At 50.1% G+C, this 21043-nt stretch overlaps 1 long non-coding RNA gene across 1 annotated transcript; it reads left to right on the top strand.

The window, feature by feature from the left end:
- The first annotated feature begins 229 nt into the window (after positions 1-229).
- Positions 230-20621, top strand: LOC115297599. The gene is made up of 3 exons (XR_003911455.1): positions 230-300; positions 5265-5469; positions 20517-20621. It is a non-coding gene; the product is annotated as an uncharacterized LOC115297599 (long non-coding RNA).
- Positions 20622-21043: the final 422 nt, after the last annotated feature.

The following is a 21043-nucleotide window of genomic DNA, read 5'->3' as shown; positions in this document are numbered from 1 at the left end:
ATAACAGGGAGAAAGCAAGATTCTTTTCGTAGCTGGTATGGCCGGAGCCCGCGGATCTGAGGAGGCCACGGACACCTGCGTTCCCGGAAGACAGGAGTGTCTGACTTTCCGGCGCCGGCGGGAACCCAGCCCCCCAGACTCCGGGCTCTTTTCTCCCCGCGGCCACTAGGGGGTGCCGGACCTTGGCGTCGCCCGGCCGGCGGGGTCAAGGCCGGAGGGGGTGGGCAGTGATCGGCACCGGAAGGCCCTCCCCCCGCCAGGGGCAGGAACAGCGGGCCCTGGAAAGGCCCAGGACTGCAGGTAAACGCTCGGGGTCGGAACGCTTGTTGACCCTTTTCCAGCCATGCTGACCACCGTTGGGGGAGGCCGTTCAGGGGCCCCGGAGCCACGGCCGTCGCTGGCCTGTGGTCCCCTCGCTCCTGCGTCCCTGAGCCTTGACCCCAGGGCATCTCGAAGGCGCCCCAGCCCCTCTCCAGACCGTCCGGCCTGTCTGAGCGCGGGCAGAGCCACACAGGCTAGAATAACCCTGTAAAGGATCAGGCTGCGCTTCCGGTTCGAGGCCTGTTTCCACCCACCTAAGCAGTCCTGCTTCTCCCCCAGGAGACGTGAGGGCGCGGGGAGAAGGGCGGGCAGGGGGCTCAGACTTGGCCTGGACCGACATGGCGGCCGTCGCTGGCACTGGGGCAGGGACCGAGCCGCCCTGGGCCTCCAAGCACAACCCCAGGAGCTCGGAGCAGCGCTGGCCGGCAGGTGCCAAGGGCCTGGGGCTCTGGAGGGGGATGGGCTTGGCTTCAAACCCAGCTCTCCCATCTATCAGCCACTTTCCTTCCCTTCCTTCTCAGGGCCTCAGTTTCTTCCTCTTGCAAATGGGGCTGAGAGTCAGGACAGCGTTAGGAGATGCTGGCCCCCGAGCACTCCCCACAGAAGGGCCTCATCTCAACTCATGGCAGCTAAAATTAGACACTGGCTTTAAACAACCCTGTTATTATCCCTCCAGTTGTGTGGGCAGACCGGCAGGCTGGGCCGCTCTGTAGCTCTCTCCCCCTCTCCCCCCCCCCCCCCCCCCCCCCCCCCCCCCCCCCCCCCCCCCCCCCCCCGCCTCTCTCTCTCTCACTCACACTGTTGCCACCTGAGGGGTTGGGGTCACCTGGAAGCTAAACCTCAACCCCGGGGAAGACTGGGGCCTCTCTCCACCCCAAGCTGCCTGGGGGTCTCTCCTCCCTACTCTGCCTTCCCTGACAGGACCCCAGAGCTCTAGCCAGTGCATCCTGGGACTCCCAGAAGTGCAGGGGGGGGTCCTTGCCAGTCCTCCTGAGGCTTGGGTCACCGTGGGGCCTGGTGGGGCCTGGTGTATTGGCGCCCCGGTTGCCTCACAAGTCCCCACACAAGTTAGCAGCTTAAAATAGCAGCATTTCCTGTCTGACAGTCCTGGACCTCTGAAGTTCAAAATAGGTGTCACTGGGTTAAATTCAGTGTGCCCCAGATGCCTCCCTTTGTCTTGGCTTTCCCAGCTTCTAGAGACCACCGGCAACGCCTTGCTTTGTGGCCCCTGTCTTTTATTTATTTTTGAGAGAGAGAGAGAGAGAGACAGACAGAGCATGAGCAGAGGAGGGGACAGAGATGGAGACACAGAATCGAGCAGAGGAGGGGCAAAGACAGAGACACAGAATCGGAAGCAGGCTCCAGGTTCTGAGCTGTCAGCACAGAGCCCGACGCGGGGCTCGAACTCATTAACTGTGAGATCATGACCTGAGTCGAAGTCAATCGGGAAGTTGGACGCTTAACCAACGGAGCCACCCAGGGGCCCCCCCTTCCTTCCCCGTCTTCAAAGCACATCTTCAGTCTCTGCTTCCTCTAACACGTCTCTTTTGACTTCTCTGATTTTCTTGCCTCCCTTTGGAAGGCCCGCTTATGATTACACTCTACGTGAATAATCCGGATATCACCTTCCCATCTCAAGGTCACCTGGTGAACAGCCCCCATCCATCTGCACCCTCGATTTCCCCTCCCCATATAACAATGTCTCCATAGGTAGGAAAAAAGACGCTTGACTAATCTTACTACATTTTTTTAATTTAAAATTTTTTCTAAATTTATTTTTGAGAGAGAGAGCAGGAGAAAGGCAGAGAGAGACAGAGAATCCAAAGCAGGCTCTCCACTATCAGCACAGAGCCCGACACAGTCCACTTGAACTCACTAACTGTGAGACTGTGGACCTGAGCCAAAGTCGGATAGATGCTCAACCGACTGAGCCACCCAGGTGCCCCTCTCTTACCACATTTCTTCCCAAAACATTTTTGGAATTTCGATTGATCCTGAATCATGTCTCAGGAAAAACCTGCTTGCAAGCCCTTCCATAAATGTTCCCTTTTGGGCTTTTTTTTTTATTTTATTTTTTTTCATTCAGCAAACACTGCCTGGGCTGCAAGGCCCTATGCCAGATATGGTACGGAAGCAGACAAAAGAAAAGTCCTTGGCTTCGAGAAGTTCACCACTGTCCCCGCACCCCGCACAGACCATTTCTGTTTTTCTGGTTCACGGCATCCTGATGCCTCACAGACTGAAATGGGTCCAACTCCACAGCTGGTGTGGACCAGGGGCAGAGACCCACGTCTCACGGGTCAAGTTCAGCCGGCCACCTGCCTTGGTAAATGAAGTTTTGTTGGAACGCAGCCACCCCAGTCCATTCAGTACTGTCTGTGGCTGCATTTGCGCTGCAACGGCAGAACTGAATAGCGGCAAGAAAAACTGGCCCAGAAAGCCAAAGGAATTTATGCTCTGGCCCAGCGTAAAAAGAATTGCTAACCCTTGGTTTAAGTCAATGGTTTGCAACCCCAGCTGTACATTAGAATCATTTGGGGAACCTAGCCTTTCAAAAGTGCCAGGGGGCGCCTGGGTGGCTCAGTCAGTTAAGCATCCGACTTCGCCTCAGGTCACGATCTCATGGTTTGTGAGTTTGAGCCCCACCTCGGGCTATGTGCTGACAGCTCAGAGCCTGAAGCCTGCTTCTGATTCTGTATCTCCCACTCTCTGCCCCTCCCATGCTCATGCTTTGTCTCTCTGTCTCTCAAAAATAAACATTAAAAAAAAATTTTTTTAAATGCTAGAGGATGCCTGTGTGGCTCAGTCGTTTGGGCATCTGACTCTTGATTTTAGTTCAGGTCACGATCTTGTGGTTTGTGAGTTTGAGCTCCGCGTTGGGCTCTGGCCAGACAACGCTGAATCTGCATGGACATTATTTCTTAAAAGCTACTAAAGTGATTTTATTTGACTGCTAAGAATGAGACTGGTCTAAGCCAGTCACAGCAGTTCTGTTGTTCCTTAATAAGAATTGGTTTGGGTGTGGAGGTGTGGGGGAGGGGGTTGAAAATTAACTCAGGTCAGTGAATTATAATGGGAAGTCCACTGAGGGAATTCTGGGAAAGCTTTCTCACCCTGATCTAATGACCAGCATGAGGAGGGAGTGGCTGTATTTGTTGCCTTCTTTCCTTTCCTGCTGTATGTAAGAGCTTGATGGTTGGAGCTGCGGCAGCCATTTTGTGACCATGAGATCAACTCGAAGTTGAAAAGCCACAATACCGAAGATGGTGAAGTAGAAGGAGGGCAAGAGGCTGGGTCCTTGCCGACAGCACTGAGCTTCCAAACAAACCCGGGACCTCCCTCTGCACTTCTTGTTAAACAATAAATGTCCTTAAGATTTGAGCCCTACAGGCAGGGTTTTGTATCACTTGCAGCAAATATATTCCTAAGTGACACAGTGCTGTAATGGGGAGGTGGAGAGAAAAGTAACAGTTACAGTGGAGAGGGCAGAGTGAGGTGAATGGCAGTCTCCCCAAAGATGTGTTCACACCTACGTGTCCAGAATCTTTGAATGTGATGGGCGCTAAATCCAATGCCACACATCCTAATCAGAGCGGTACAGAGGACAGGCACATGCCCAGGAAGGCCATGCCAGAAGTCCCTAGAACCTGGAAGAGGCAAGGTCAGATCCTGCAGCCGGAGGGAACACCCCTCCCCTAGATTTCAGGCTACCGGACCCAGAACCAGGAGGAAATAAATTCCTCTTGTTTTCAGCCACCCGGTTTGGGGGAAATCTGTCACAACAACCTGACCATGGACTTCTGAAGGCAAGGCATACGATCAGCCTAGATTTCCATGAACAGTTAATTCTGAAACTATCTGTTTCTCACCAAACATTTAGTGAACCGATGCTGTGGCCTAATAGTGTGACGGACACAGGGGGCGTGGCATCAGGCAAGAGAGACTACATTCCTGAGTTCACAGAGGAGGACGGCAGGCATATTCAAACAAGCAGTCAGTGCACCGTGGCGAGGGCCATGATAAGGGGCCTTGGAACTACACAGAGGCGCACCCAGCATGTGGTGGTCAGGGAGGGCTCCCTGGAGGCGGTGGTAGCCGAGTTGAGAAATTTACAAGTAGAAATCAATTGGTGAGGGGGGGAAAGGTGCATCCTTCATTTCGTGTCTATGCCTGGCCTTAGATGCATGAAAAGAAATGGATCAGGTGACAAGCACAAGCCGTGACAAAGCACACACTCCCGTCCGAAGCACAAGGCAAACACTTGGTGCACCCAGAGTGCTCGGGCTTCCCAGGGATTCGCCCGGGACTCAGGGAGCCCTGAGTTCAAGTCCCAGCCCTGCCTGATCCTGCCAGCTAGGAAGCCGGGAATGTCATTTAACCTCAGCACACGCTAGTCCCTTCTCTGATGATTCTTTCTCGGGCCTACCGTGCCCCCAGCTCAATATCCTCCAGGGTCTAGACTCAGACACTGGATTTCACTTCATCCAGACCAAGGCCATCAAGGCCAATGGCCTGTTTTTACAGAGGTGGATACAGACCTAGGGAGAGAAAGCGCTTACGGTTAGTAGCGGGGCTGGGAACTCAGTATCTTGCGTTCTAGAACTGGGATTGTCCACTACCGGTTGCTGCTTCCTCCCAGGAAGGCTCATAATCTTGCCCCTCCCCCAGTGGGCTCAGAGAGAGAACAGGGGAGGAACAAAGAGAGAGGAGAGAGAATCCCAAGCAGGCTCCACACTGTCAGCACAGAGCCCAATGCGGGGCTCAAACTCACAAACCGTGAGATCACAACTTGAGCCGAAGTTAGATGCTTAACTGACTGAGCCACCCAGGTGCCCCTATTCAGATTTTCTTCATTTTTACCTAATGTCCTTTTTCTGTCCCAGAGTCCCATCCAGAGTACTGCTTTACACTGATTTGTTATTTTTCCTTTCTTCCCCTCCCAGCTTTTCTTTGACCTTGGTGACCTTGACAGTTTTGAGGAGTACGGGCCGGATATTTGCACAACGTCTCATGATGAGCCTCAGGTGACGCGGCTGGAGAGAAGACCACACAGATGGGACTGCCCGTGCCATCACATCACATCAAGGCTGCAGGTGACCAACATGGCCTCTCACTGTTAGTGCTGACCTTGACCATGACCTGGATGAGGTAATGTCTCTGGGGTTTCTCTACCGTCCATGATTTTGTTTTTGTTGATGATTTTTTTTGGTCCACCTTTATTGAAATATGATTGAAAATGATATCTTGGTGAATGAAAAATGTTAGTCTCCAAAGAGAATGTAAGGTACAGAGTTAGGTATAGCTGTAATGTATATATTTATATATATGTACTACAAATATTATTTTTACCTGTCCTGCATCGATTCTTCTTTCTTCTAGTAATACCTTCCCAAGGTTTCTTTTCTTCATTCTTAGCTCATGTGGGTTTTTTAAAAACATATGTTTTACTTTTTTGTCTTTATTTACATTTGAGAGTGAGACAGAGAGAGTGTGAGCAGGGGAGAGGCAGACACAGAATCCGAAGCAGGCTCCAGGCTCCAAGCTGTCAACACAGAGCTGGATGCAGGGCTCGAACCCACGAACCTTGAGACCATGACCTGAGCCAAAGTCGAATTCTTAACCAACTGTGCCACCCGGGAGCCCCTTAGTTCCTGTGGTTTATGTGGAGCTGTTCTGCCGTTTCTAGATAACTGGGGCGGGCACATGACCAGCGCAACCAATCAGGGCCTCCTCTCCCTAGTTCATGGATGAACATGTGACCCAAGTGTCCAATGAGCATCAGCCCTGGAAAGCGGTGTTGTCCAAGCGCTGGCGTGGCTAAGCTGGGTGACAGAAAGACGGATTCCCGTTGCTTTATTTGAGCACCTGTATCCCTCCATGCCTGACACTGGGCTGTTCCTTGTCGGCTGTGCGTGCCAATCCTCCAGGTCCAACTTTAAAAATGATGTTTTCTACATTTTCTTTAGATCTCCGTTGTATTTATTTATCTATTACTATCATCTACCTGTCTGTCTCTCTACCTGTCAACTGTCTGTCTATCATCTATCTATCTTAGGGTGTTTATTACTAAATCCTGTCATCTGAGAGTTAATCTTATCACACACTTCCTCCTAAATCCTTCAGTATTTATCTCCTAAAAACAAGGACTTTATCCTACACAACTCCGATTCGATTATCTTATCTAAGAAATTTAAGATTGAGGGGGCTGCTTGGGTTTTTGCAATTGGTTAAGCCTCCGACATCGGCTCAGGTCATGCACTCACGGTTTGTGAGTTTGAGCCCTGAATCGGGCTCTGCACTCTTTCTGCCCCTCATTCACTCACTCGCGCATGTGCGCGCGCTCTCTCTCTCTCTCTCTCTAAAAGAAAGAGGGGCGCCTGGGTGGCTCAGTCGGTTTAGCGGCCAGCTTCTGCTCAGGTCATGATCTCACGGTTTGTGGGTTCAAGCCCTCCATCAGGCTCTGTGCTGACAGCTCAGAGCCTGGAGCCTGCTTCAGATTCTGTGTCTCCCTCTCTCTCTGACCCTCCCTTGCTCACCCTCTGTCTCTCAAAAATAAATAAAAACCTTAAAAAAATTTTTTTGAAAGAAAGAGAGAAAGAGAAAGAGAGAAAAAGGAAGAGAGAAAGAGAGAGAGAGAGAGAGAGAGAGAGAAAGAAAAAAAGAAAGAAAGAAAAAGAAAGAAAACAGAAAGAGAGAAATTAAGAAATCTTAAAAAAAAACAGGACAGAAATTTAACGCTGAGGCCCCTGGTTCAGTCAGAAGAGCATGTGGCTCTTGGTCTCGGGTTTGACTTCAAGCCTCATGGTGGGTGTAGAGATTACTGAAAATAAAAACACTTTTTAAAAGATCTTTTCTGACATGTGGTCCGTGTGCAATTTACCCCACTTGTGGCACTAATATCCTCTTGTCTCACAGTTCAGGATCGCACATTGCACTCTGCTGTCAGATCCTTGGTCTCCTATAACCTACACTGTTCTTCAATCCTGTTTGCTTGTTACGACATTGGTGTTTCTGCCCAGGCAATATTTTAGTAGAATATCTCAGTTTGGATTTGTGAAATTGGTTTCCACTGCTTGGATTGTTTTTGTTTTTTTGGGTTTTTTTTTTTTTTTTGGTTTATTTATTATTATTATTTTAGTAATCTCTACCCCTAACACGGGGCTCGAACTCACGACCTTGAGATCAAGAGTCACACAGTCCATCAAGACTGAGCTGGCTAGGCACCCCTCCACTGTTTAGAGTCTAGTGAAAATTTTTTATCATGTTTTTTATTTTTGAGAGAGAGAGAGATAGAGTGTAAGCAGGGGAGGGGCAGAGGGAGAGAGGGAGACACAGAATCCGAAGCAGGCTCCAGGCTCTGAGCTGTCAGCACAGAGCCCAAACCCAGGAACCGCAAGATCATGACCTGAGCCAAAGTCGGACACTTAACCAAATGAGGCCACCCAGGGGCTCCTATTTTATTTTATTTAAAAAATTTTTTTTATGTTTTATTTATTTTTGAGACAGAGAGAGACAGAGCATGAGCAGGGAGGGGCAGAGAGAGAGGGAGACACAGAATCGGAAGCAGGCTCTAGGCTCTGAGCTAGCTGTCAGCACAGAGCCTAACGCGGGGCTCGAACCCACGAATGTGAGATCATGACCTGAGCTGAAGTCAGAGGCCCAACTGACTGAGCCACCCAGGCGCCCCTATTTTACTTTAAAGTTTGTTGGTTTATTTAGAGAGAGAGAGAGTAGGCACGAGCATGGAGAGACAGAGAAAAAGGGAGAGAGAGAGAGTCCCAAACAGGCTCCACACTGTCAGAGTTTGATGTGGGGCTCGAACCCACGAACTGTGAGATCATTACCTAAGCTGAAACCAAGAGCTGAACGCTCAACCAGCGGAGCCCCCCGGTGCCCTCCCCTGTGCCATCTGAAGGCTGTTGGGTAGTAAGGTGCACTGGTTGCGAGCGCAGGCTGTGGACTGGGAAGCATGTGACTGAGCTCAGCTCTGCCACTTGCCACCTGCGTGAGGACCCTGGTTCCCTCACCTGCAAAATGACGGTAATAATAGCCCCCGTCTCCCAGAGGCGTCTGTCATGCACGCAAAGCCCTCAAAAGATGTTAGTTGCTATTACATGTTCTAATGCAAATTAAGAGTGGGGGTGGGTGGGAGAAGTCCAACGGGAGGGGTGCTGGGAATGTGGGGGTGCTGACAGTCCAAGGTGGATGACAAGTAGCCGACCTGGGGGTGAGGAGGGACAGAGAAAGGGAGGGGGGAGACCTGGGGGGGCTGGGATGATGAAGGAGGGCAGCGTGGAGGAGGTGACGTTCAAACCGGGCCAGGAAGGAGAAGAGAGAGAGCGAGCGAGCACACCAGAACGGGCAGAGATGAGCACAGAGGCTCAGAGAGCCGTGGTAAGGTGTGGCTAAGATCTCACGCTCCTTGGAGAGTCTCAGATAACCTCTGTAGCGCCATCTCAGAAATGGGTATAACAACACAGTACTGTGGGAATTTTGAGAATTCGAAATAGCGCAACAGATCAAAGATTACTGAAATTTGCTGGTGTGTCCAGTTTGAAATAACTCGGGGGCGCCTGGGGGGCTCACTCAGTTAAGCGTCCGACTTCAGCTCAGGTCACGATCTCCCAGTTTGTGGGTTTGAGCCCTGCATCGGGCTCTGTGCTGACTGACGGCTTGGAGCCTGCTTGGGATTCTCTCTCTCCCTCTCTCTCTGCCCCTTCTCCGCTTGTACTTTTTCTCTGTCTCTCAAAAATAAATAAACATTAAAAAAAATAATTCAGAACCCCTTCCCCTCCAATTTCAAATATATCAGGAATCATAAAATGTCCAAAATGTTTAGGTATACGAGGCTCAGGGTACTGAATGTGATTTAATGCCTCCTGCTTCACCACGTCTTTGGGAAATAGAAATGTTTGCCAGTTTGGGTTGAATTCGGTAGTAAATTATATACATTTAAAATTATGCAGAAGCTTTAGGAATGAACCCTAGACACAGAAGTTTCTCCATCCGGTCCCTACGCCAGGGGGCTGCTGTAAGAACTAAATGAGACCGTGTTTAGGACAGTGTCCAGGGCCAATCTCCATAGTCACAACAGGCATTGGGCCCAGGCGCCCTGATACTGTTAGGGGCCCTCGGAAATAGTTTATCTTAATATAAAAAAAAGAGGGGCGCCTGGCTGCTCAGTCAGTGGAGCGTGCAACTCTTGATCTCAGGGTTGTGAGTTTAAGCCTCACATTGGATGTAGAGATTGCTGAAAAATAAAATCGCAAAAAAAATATATATATATAATCCCATCTGCCTTGATTTTGTCTTTGTATCAACACAGTCACAAAATACACTAATTTTTTATGGGGGAAGAGGCCATGGAAGTCTTTTTTCTTGGTTTTGGTTTTGGTTTTGGTTAACGCTGCCCCCAACATGGGGCTTGAACTCATGACCCCAAGAGTAGCGTGGTCCGGGCGCCTGGGTGGCTCAGGCGGTTAAGCATCCTGGAGCCTATTTCAGATTCCGTGTCTCCCTCTCTCTCTGACCCTCCCCCACTCATGCTCTGTCCCTCCCTGTCTCAAAAATTAATAATTAATTACAAAAAAGTGGCATGCCCTACCGACTGAGCCAGCCAGGCACCCCCAAGCCCGTGGAAGTCATTTTTATTTATTTACTTAATGTTTTATTTATTTTTGAGAGAGAGAGACACACACACACACACACACACACACACACACACACACACACACACAGCATGAGCGGGGGAGGGGCGGAGAGCCAGGGAGATACAGAAGCCAGCGCAGGCTCCAGGCTCTGAGCTGTCAGCACAGAGACTGATGCGGGGCTCGAACCCAGGAACTGCGAGATCCTGCCCTGATCTGAAGTCGGATGCCTAACCGCCTGAGCCCCGCAGGCGCCCCGCCCGTGGACGTCTTCATGGGACTCTGAAAGGGCCTGGCACAGAATAAACCTCCGTAAATGTGACGTGTTTTCCCACCCTCATTCTCGTTGCTCTTATTGGCACGAATAGGCCGCTCCTGGGACGCCTGGGGGGCTCAGGCGGTCAAGCATCTGGCTCTTGCTTTCTGCTCAGGTCATGATCTCTTGGTTCCTGAGTTTCAGCCTCTGCATCAGGGCTGTCAGTGCAGAGCCTGCTTGAGATTCTCTTTTTCCCTCTCTCTCTATGCTCCCCCTCCCTGCTCACACTCTCTCTCTCAAAACAAACTTAAAAAAAAAAAAAAAAAGGAATGGGCCACTTCTCTGCCAGGTGGAAGGGTGCGTACAGCCAGCGTGACGATACGGACCAGCAGTGGTGCGTGTTCGGGCACTCTTCCCTCTGAAATCCACCATGCTGGTGGGTATTATACCCATTCTACAAAGGGGGAAATGGAGGCCAGAGCAGCTCTGTGACTCACCCAGGCAGGCTCTGCGTCCTGGCCTCCGGGATGCCACAGCCATGTCCTCTCCGTGTGGAGAGAAGTGACGCTCGTCAGACAGGAGGGAACACCTCAAAGGGAAGTCATGGGAATTTGATCACACACGGCACAGCACTGGGGGCTTCGGGACATGGCTAAGTGGACACTAGAGAGAGAATCTGACCGCGGTGCTTGGAATCTTGGGCTGCCACAATTCCAGGGAACATTCTAAGGGGTGTCCAAGCCTGGTGAAGGGCCTTAGCCACACAGAGGTAGGATTCGTTCTCTCTGGAAGCAGCCCGCGGGGGCACTGCTCTGGTTTATGAGTAAAGGGAAATTAGAGGCTCTGCCTGTCCGACCCCCTGCCCAGCCATCATCTGGAAAACGATCTCTTTTCCATATCCTGACTGCGAAGGGAAAATGCTGTCAACCCCACGCATTTCCTGCACAATTGCTCTACTAGAAATGGCTGGGCTTTAACAAACATGGGTCTCTTAGACAGTTACTCCGAGCCTCGTCTGTGCTGGGTAGCATGTCAGCAGTAATGAGACGTAGCATTTATTCTTTCTTTCTTTCTTTATTTTTAATGTTATTTATTTTTGAGAGAGAGACAGAGCACAAGGAGGGGAAGGGCAGAGAGAGAGGAGAGACAGAATCCGAAGCAGGCTCCAGGCTCTGAGCTGACAGCACAGAGCCCGACAGGAGGCTCAGACTTATTTACGAACTACAAGATCATGACCTGAGCCAAAGCTGGACGCTTTACCGACTGAGCCACCCAGGCACCCCCAGAATTTAAAGGACTATCAAGCCTCTGCCCTCTTAGAACTTCGGTCTCAAAGGAAGTTGATAAGCAACTAACATAATAGCAGGTTGTAACCAGGGCTAGGAAATCAAGAGGATTCTCCTTCAGGAGATGGAACGGAGATGACCGTTGTCCCCCATCCCCACCCCCCCCATGCCTTTCCTTCTTTTACTGTCATAGGTTCCCCCCAATTTGTAGCTGGGTACATGGCCATGCAACATTTCCCAGGCTCCCCTGCAGCAGGCATGGCCCTGTGACTGAGTCCCAACCAGTGGGATGGAAGCTGACCAGGAAGTGTCCTAAAAGAGGGGGCAAGTCCTTTCCAGCTGGAAAAGTGGGTTCTGTGGCACCCATCTTAGCCATGTAAGGAAGACCATGTAGAGCGGGTCAAGAAATTAGAAGGAGCCTGGGATTCAGACGCTGGGAAGCCCCGCCCCAGCCCTGCACTGCCCACTTTCAGACTTACAGGTGACACAGAAAGAAACACCTGTGCTTAGAACCCACCTGAGTGGAAAGGGCTTAGTGTAGGTGAGGTAGTTTGGGAAGGCTTCCTGGAGGAAGAAGCATCGGGAGGGTGACAGCTAATAGAAACACAATGTAAGACATGTATATAATTTAAAATGTTGTAATGGCCACATTTACAAAGTAAGAAAAAGGAAAAAGATAAAAAAGAAGCAAAAGTTAAAAACAAAGTAAGAAGAAGCTGGTGAAAATAGTTTTAGCAATATATTTTGCTTAACCCAATATGTGCAAACTATTGGGTTTTTTAAATTTTTTAAATGTTTTATTTATTTTTGAGAGAGAGACAGACAGGAGCGTGAGCAGGGGAGGGGCAGAGAGAGGGAGGGAGACGCAGAATCCGAAGCAGGTTGCGGGCTTTGTGCTGACAGCTCAGAGCCCAACACGGGGCTCAAACTCACACTGTGAGATCATGACCTGAGCCAAAGTCGGATGCTTACCCAACGGAGCCACCCAGGTGCCCCAAAATGTTATTTCAACTTGCAACCAATACAAAAACTATCAGAATTGTATTTCTTCTTAATGGTAAGATTTTGAAATCCAGTGCGGATTGAACATTCACAGCACGTCTCAGATCGGACTAGCCCCAGCCCCTCTCCAGGTTCACAGCAGCCGGATGTGGCTGGGAGCTTCCATGTTGGACGGCCCCGCTCTAGGCGGATGAAAGAGCCAATGAGAAGGGCCATAAAGAACATTTTAAGCTACGGAAATCAGGCTGAGGACAAAGGCTCTGGTTGAAAAGATTGAGTCTGAGTTAGGAAAATTCGTTGTTTGACAGAATCTTCAGCAAACACAGGATTGGCCCAGAGAGGGGTGGGTGGCTTCTTTATCATTTCAAGAGTTCTCTGATGCCATGCAGAGAGCCATTTCCCCCTTAGGAAGTGTAATGCCAAGGGCCACGATGATCAGACTTTCTATATTCAGATCTTTGCTCTGTTTTATATTGCTGTGCGATGTTAGCAAATCACTTAATTTCTCTGTCTCTCAGGCTTTTTTCCCCATCCCTAAAGGGTGGGAGATAACAATAGAACAATCCAGAAGTTGTTTCAAGGAGCATTAATGTTAAGCGTTCAGAACACGGCTGGGCCTATGGTAAGCACCCTTTGGACTCTGGCTGTAGACTTGGAATTGTTTTCAGCTCCCAAGTTAATGGCGTTCAAGAAGAAACAGGTTGGAGAGGAACCTATGGCCAGCTGGTTTACTGAGCTGCAGACAGGAGAGGGAAGAAGGGAGGTGAATGTTCCAAGAATATAATTCATTTTAAAGTCATAACATAAGGAAGTAGGTGGCAGTGCCGTTAGAAAAGCAAACTGGAGTAAGTTAGCCAACAAGTAAAATAAACCAGGAAATAAATGGATGTAGAAAAAGAATGGTCATTATTTTGGGCTGCCCTGCTGTGCCCCAAGGTTTGGAAACTATGTCTGTAGGAGATCGGCTGGTTTTGCAAATAAGTGAAGCAGCCTGAGTGTAACAATAGGGTGTTGGTGAGGTCTGTGGCAGCAAGTACCTTGGCTCAGCCAACTGAAGTCGGTGCTAAAATGCATCACTTTATTTAACGTAGTGGGTAAGAGCACGAATAATTGGAATCTCACGTGACTAAAAATTTTTTTTATGTTTATTTATTATTGAGACAGAGAGAAACAGAGCATGAGTAGGGGAGGAGCAAAGAGAGTCAGAAGCAGGCTCCATGCTCAGAGCCATCAGCACAGAGCCCGATGCGGGCTCGAACCCACCAAGCGTGAGATCATGACCTGAGTTGAAGTCAGACGCTTAACCAACTGAGCCACCCAAGTGGTTCTTGAATCTCATGTGATTTTGGACAGGTTGCTTAAACCCTCTGTGCTTCGGTTTCCTCATCTGTTAAATGGGGATCCTAGTAACAATTTACAAAGGAGAATCACTTCGAACAGTAGCTGACACCTAGGCCTCCCATTATTACTGTTGTTGTTGATGTTGTCATTGGTGCAGAAACGGGCATTGGAGCAGGATGTTCAAGCTAACCCTCAAACTGGTATGATGAAAGGCATTAGTATGGAAGTCAGACAGACCGGTCCGCCACTGACTAGTCAAGTGACTCATTTGCGTTGCATAATGTCTTTGAGCTTAGCTCTCTCACCTGTAAAATGAAGGTAAATCCACCAGGTGGTTTTGGCACACCGACCACAAGAAAATGCACCATTTCACATAGCAAAGAGCGCCGTTGTGGGGTGTTCTCGAGGTGCAGCCAATCCAGAATCTGAATCTGAACCTCAGAAACCTGGAAGCTTTCCTTCCCTATCCAGGCTTTGCCTTCAGACTAAGTTTGAGTTTCTTTTGTGGTTGCTTGGTGGGCTCTGGCTTCTTGTGCTAAGTGAGGGGAGATGCCTTGTTGTTCACATCTAATGACCAACGGAGAGCGCCCCCACTCCTGATACTAGAATACAGTTTCCTCTTTTCGGTGTAATTGATCTCATACCTACCCATGGACTGAGAATCCATTCATTGGGAAGTGCCTGAAGCCGATTGGCTTAGGCCTGGATTTCTGAACCAATCACAGGAAGGCAAATAGGATTTCCAAGTTTCGACCAATCAGGAGTTCACCCGTGGAGGTGGGGGCGGGGCTTCAGTCACCAGGGCTGTAGGCGTCTGGATTTCAATCTAGACTGGCTGCAGAGTAGATAATCAAGAGTACCCCTCTCCCCTCCCCGCTGCCATGCCTCCCAGGGGTTATTAAGAAGATTAAATAAGAAAATGTTTTTAAAACACTAAGCAGTGCCTCACACTTTTAAGCTTATCTGTGCTGTTAGTGGGAGCTGAGTGCACAGAACTGTTAAGTTGGTTCCGAAAGAGAGCAGAGTCAGAGTACAGGCAGGATTGATTACTATATTTATATATCAATCTTTCTTTATATCAATCAATCTACCTATCTAAATCTATATGTAACTATATGTATAGTTAAAAGAGAAAGAGCATAAATATTCTTAGCCATCTGCCAGCTCTCAGGTGTCCCGTAGACGGACAGAGATAATGCAGTGATGAGGCAGGTCTTGCATGTCATCTGGGATAACATTGGGAGGAAGAAGTGACAGGGGCAGACAAACTAAGAGACTGATCCTAAGCGGAGGCAAAGAGAAGTGCCTTAATGTGATGGTCATGAAACGTGAGTTTTGAGGCGCTTTCTTAATGTCCTCTTAAGCCCCAGAAGGGGCCCTAGTAATTTTTTTTGTTTTAGAGGTTTTGTTCATACGTCATGTATTAGATCAACGGTCAGCAAACTATAGCTCTTGTGCAAAGTCTGGCTTGCTGTTCATTTCCTAGTGGTTTTATAGTGATAGTTAAACTGTTGTCTTCCTTCTTTCCTTTTTCCTTCCTTCCTTCCTTCTTTCTTTCCTTTATAACTTCTATGCTCAGCATGGGCCTTGAACTCACAACCCTGAGATCAAGAGTCAAGTGCTCTACTGAGTGAGCCAGCCAGGCACCCCTAACGTGTTTTTTCCTTAAGGAGGACCTCTCCAAAATCACATCAACAGGAGTTCCCACAATATGTAACTTTTTCCTTTGAATGGAACCCAAACCCGAAGAGCTGGGAATCCGAAGTCACTGGGAATTTTAGAGATGGCGAAGTGCTTTTCCTCTCTCTTTCTCTCTCTGTTCTGTGAGTTGCTGCCTGGCTTTATTTTGGGAGGATACACTCTCCATGTAGCAGAAACGATGTGTGGTGGCTTCAGACTCCGATGTTGGAGGCCTTTCAGGAGAACTTGTGCTTCCCAATATCTTTGGATCAATCTTAGAGAAGGGGCACCTGGCTGGCCCAGTGGGAAGAGCATGTGACTCTTGATCTCGGGGTCATGAGTTCAAGCTCCACACTGAGTGTAGCATTTACTTTATTTTTATTTATTTATTTATTTTTAGAATTTACTTGAAAAATAAATAAATATTGGGTGACTGGGTGGCTCAGTTGGTTGAGCGTCTGACCTCCGCTCAGTTCGTGATCTCATAGTTTGTGAGTTTGAGCCCCGCATCAGGCTCTGTGCTGACAGCTCGGAGCCTGGAGCTCTCTTGGGATTCTGTGTCACTCTCTCTCTGCCCCTCCCCTGCTTTCGCTCTGTCTCTCTCTCAGAAATAAACATTAAAAATATAAATAGAAACAAACAAATAAAATGAGGGGGGGGAACATGCCAGAGAAGTTTCTGATCGGTCCAGCATGGGTCACAGTGGCCAGGGGGATGGGCTACTCTGGCCAGCCTGAGCCACGTGAAGAAAAGAGAGGACAGCCCAAGTCCTCTGAGAGGAGCTTGGAGGAAGGGAAACTTAGATTTACACAAGGTAACCCTGTATTTGCATGGTGGATCAGAGACCTTATATAAAATAATCCCACCCCCCAGGCCCAGGCGTTTTACAGGGGCAGGGAGAAAGCGCCGTGTTCCCCAGGATGCTAGACGGGGACTCATCATCCTGGGCTCTGTGACCCGGAATAAATGGGCAGGGCCTGGTGTCAGACAGACTGTCTAGCAGACGCTTTGGGGGCTTCTTGAAAGCATTTTGTTTTCACATACCCACGGAGGCCGCTCCTAGTGGAAGCTACGCTCCCTGCTGCCAGAGCCGCTTTCCGGGAATAGCTCCGGTTCAGGGGGTGGAGGTGGCTGAATCCTCATCCGTCATCTGCAGAGAATCAAACGTCATTTTCTATCACGACCTCCAGGGACTGTGGCTCCCCCACACCACTCCACTCTGGACCCGGGTGTAGTCTGAACCTCACCTCCCAGGGGTGTTTGGCAAGTCTCCCCGTCAACCTCAGAGAATGAGAGCCGTAACCACATGCTTCCTCCTTTGTTAGAAGTCAACTGAGGCTGGAAGGCAGCTAGCTGAAGCGAAAGTGGGGGGAACCATAAAGATACAGAGCATCTTGCAGAACGTAACAGCCCCAGGAGGGTCCAGAAATGGAAACCCATCAGAAATGCAGACTGGATTTGCATTTCAGGGAGCTTCTTGGCTCTGTTTCTCTCTGCAGGTTGGATTTATGTTTCTTCCTCTCTCCAGCCTCACTTCCTCTGCTCCTAGACCACTCCAAGGACTGCGACAGCTCCAGAGCTCAGTCTGCCACATGGTGTCTTTCCCTATCTCTCTTTCTCTGTGGGCTGGTAAAAGATACAGGGTGGCCATAGATGGTTAAGCAGGTTGTGCACTGTACAAGGACCCCTGGGCCAGGAGGCCCTCCTCTAGTTGTCAAGCCACGTGCACAGGGCTCCGGGGCACATCCACCCACAGGGAAGGTCTTCCTCTGGCTCGAGGAAGTTTGTCAGATGGGTTCGTGGCATCCAGAGTGAACGGCGGACTCATCTTCTAACCACAGCCCTCGACCCCCTTCAGGGACCCGCTCTCTCCCAGCTCCTTGCAGCCTGGTTAGGACTGTCGATCAAGGTATCAGAGAGTAAGAATGTGCTGGAGCCAGATCTGTCTTGGAATCTGAATCTTGGGGCCTTACTCGCCAGCAGTGGTGGCTGGAGAGACGGATCCTGCCTCCTGGGTCCCAAAGGCCGCCCCGTCCCTGCTGAGGTCCGCGTTGTTCATCTTTTTCTCTGATCATCTGCTCTCTCCTCTCTCCTTCCAACAAATGCCTGTATTTTGCTTCAGATCGTCACAGCGAAGTTGTGTGCTGCTTGTAACCAAAGAACCACAGCTTAGAACAGCAGTGACAGCAACAGACAGATCTGAGCCCTTTCTGTGTGCCAGGCACCCCTCAGAGAGTCTTTGTGTAGACTCCTTACACCAACCCCGTGAGGCAGGTTCTACTGTAATTAGCCCCATTTCACAGCTGGGAAAGCCGAGGCTGAGCAGGCAAAGCGCTCGAGATCACCCAACTATTAAGGAGCAGAGCTTGGAACCTGCTGTACAGTCAAATGAGTCAGATGCACCGCCCTAGTCGGGTAAGTGGTACAGGGGCATCCAGACATGGCCGCCAGAGATTCTCTGCTAAGCATGAGGAGGGTCGTGTGATGAGTCGCTAGTCCTGTCCCAGGTCCCTCTCTCTGGGCACAGCGGGAGGGCCCTCCCTGCCCCTTCCTGCACCGCACGTGTGAGGCTCTGTGATTAGTCTGGCCGGTGAGTCGTGTGAGACACTTAGCGGCTCCCATTCACGTGGTCACCGCATCCCACCACGTTAGCCTGGGGCCTGGGTCACCAAAGGAACCGAGTCTCTGACACCTGGCAGTGGATGTGTAACAGGAGCAAGAAGTAAACTTCGTTGTTCGAGGCCACTGGGTCGTTTGTTACCGCAGTGGAAGTCAGCCTTTCCTGACTGATACAGTTCAAGGAGTCACCTTCAAAAAATATATATCTAGGGGCGCCTGGGTGGCTCAGTCGGTTAAGCATCCGACTTCGACTCAGGTCATGATCTCATGGTTTGTGGGTTCAAGCCCTGGGTGCTTACAGCACGAGCCTGGAGCCTGCTTCAGATTCCATCTCCCTCTCTCTCTGCCCTTCCCCCGCTCATGTTCTGTCTCTCTCCTTCAGAAATAAATAAAACGTTTAAACTTTTTAAAAATACATAGAATTTAAGAAAGTTTATTTATTTTGAGAGAGAGCAAGAGAGTGAGAGAGTGCGTGCACAAGCAGGTCAGAGAGAGAGAGAATCCCAAGCAGGTTGCACACTGTCAGCGCAGAGCCTGATGTGGGGCTCGATCTCACCAACTTAGAGACCATGACCTGAGTGCCGGGGCTTGCCGAGATAGCTCAGTTGGGAGAGCGTTAGACTGGAGACCATGACCTGAGCTAAGAGTCAGACCCTTAACCAATTGAGCCGCCAGGGGCCCCACGTTTTCTGCTCTCTATGGCTGCTGTCGCGCATTACCAAAAACATCATGGCCTCAGCCACACAAAATCACTATCAGGCGGCTCTGCGGGCCCCAGGTCTGCTGCGGGTCTCGTGAGGTAAAATGAAATTGTCAGCAGGGCTGTGTGCCTTTCCAGAGGCTCCAGGGAATCCATTTTCTTGTCCTTTTCAGCTTTTCTAAGACGCCCCCACATTCGTTGGCCCCTGGCCCCCTTCCTTTGGCAAAGCCAGCCATGGCTGGCCAAGTGGCTCCCTCTGTGTCCATCCCTGGGTCTGCCCCCCTGCCTCCACCTTCCTTCTAAGAACTGACGCTGCATTGGTCTCACCCAGGTCATTCAGGTCTCTAATCCCTATTTTGTTTTATTATTATTATTGTTATTATTATTTTTTACCTAGTCTTCACACCCAATATGAGGCTAGAACTCATGACCTTAAGATCAACAGTAGTACGCTTGATGACTGAGCCAGCCAGGCGTCCCCTAATCCCTAATTAAAAAAAAAAAAATTCAAACATTTATCTTTGAGAGCGAGGGAGAGAGAAAGAGAAAGCATGAGCAGGGGAGGGGCAACAAGAGAGGGAGACACAGAATCCGAAGCAGGCTCCAGGCTCTGAGCTGTCAGCACAGAGCTCGACGCGGGGCTCGAACTCACGAATTTCGAGATCACAACCTGAACTGAAGTCGGATGCTTAATCGGCTGAGCCCCCCAGGCGCCCCTCCCCCAGGTACCAGCCCCCCCATCCCTATTTTAAAGTAATCAGATTAGGAGCCTCAATTCACCATCCCATTAAAGTAACATATTTGCGTATTCCGTCCTGGGGACCAGGATGTGGACCCCTTTGAGGGTTCACAACCCCACTTTTGATGCTTTTGCCTTTGTGCCGAAGTCCCTAGCCGGCCGCTGCACATCAAACATCCTCGTTTCTGCCAGTGTCAGAGCGACAGGACTCCGTTGATGGCCAGGAGCTGCCCCCCACACAGAAGGCGTGTGGCCTTCCCAAACTGGAAGTCGTGAAAGCAAGTGTCATCTCTGAGACATCTCGGACCTCCACCGAGATGACAGGGGCCCCCAGGCGGCCCTCCCGGGTCTCCACTCTCTTCCCACTCCAGCCAACTGGACCTATGTGTCTGAACGTTTACGGCAGTAAAACCCACGTTATTCTGGGTGGCACCGTGCTGGAGACAAACCTCGTGCTTTTTGGATCCAAACTGTGGCCCCTGCCGCCGCAGCCCCTACTGTGGACGGTGTCCTTGGGACCGAAGGGACGCCTGAGAGATGTCTCTGTCATCTCTTACCCTCTGGAGGATCAGACAAATGGGGTCTCGGCGCCAGCCCTCTGCCCTGAGAAGCATCTCCCGGGGGTGCCCGCACTTCCTGGCACCTGCCACTGCTCAGGGCACCCAGGGGACGAAGGCAGCACCACGTGGCCATTAGGCCCTCAGACAGCCCAGAGTTCAAATCCTCCCTCTGCCTCTTACTGGTTGGGATGACTTTGCTTAGCTTCTTTTATTTCCTCCTCTCAAAAAATGGAGCTAGTAATTATAGCACCATCTGCGGGAGTGTTGCGACGGTAAAAATGCAAATGTGGATGCAAATGACATGCAAATTTGCCTAGTAGATCCTAAATAAATGTTTGCTCTTGCTTTTACTATTATCTCCACAGGAGCACATACATTCCCTAGATTCCGGCGATCCCGTCAGCTGGTACAAACGTGAAGAAAGAGAGAAGAAATTTAGAGCCGGCTTAGTTATCCCTATTCAAAATAAAAATGCCAAAAATAATAATAATTAAATAACAATCCGTATTGTTTTCCTACGTTTCCCTAGGGGCGGTCCAAAAACCACATCTGTCAGAGTCATCGTGTGCGTGTCTGTGTGTGTGTCCGCTGGGGTGGGGACCGGTGGAAATTGCAGGTGCCCAGGCCTCAGCCCAGCCTGACCAAACATGGGAGCTAGGAATCTCATTTTAAAAAAAATTGCCCAGGGCACCTGGGTGGCTTAGTCAGTTAGGCAGCTGACTCTTGGCTTCGGCTCAAGTCATGATTCTGTGGTTCGTGGGACCAAGTCCCACATCAGAATCTGCACCCACAGCTCAGAGCCTGCTTGGGATTCTCTGTCTCCTTCTCTCTCTGCCCCTCCTCCTCCTCCTCTCTCTCTCTCTCTCTCTCTCTCTCTCTCTCTCTCTCTCTC

This window comes from Suricata suricatta, chromosome 8, assembly GCF_006229205.1.
Source record: "Suricata suricatta isolate VVHF042 chromosome 8, meerkat_22Aug2017_6uvM2_HiC, whole genome shotgun sequence".
Lineage (NCBI taxonomy): Eukaryota > Metazoa > Chordata > Mammalia > Carnivora > Herpestidae > Suricata > Suricata suricatta.
The sequence above is the reverse complement of the archived record's forward strand: the minus strand, read 5'-3'. Positions and strand labels throughout refer to the sequence as shown.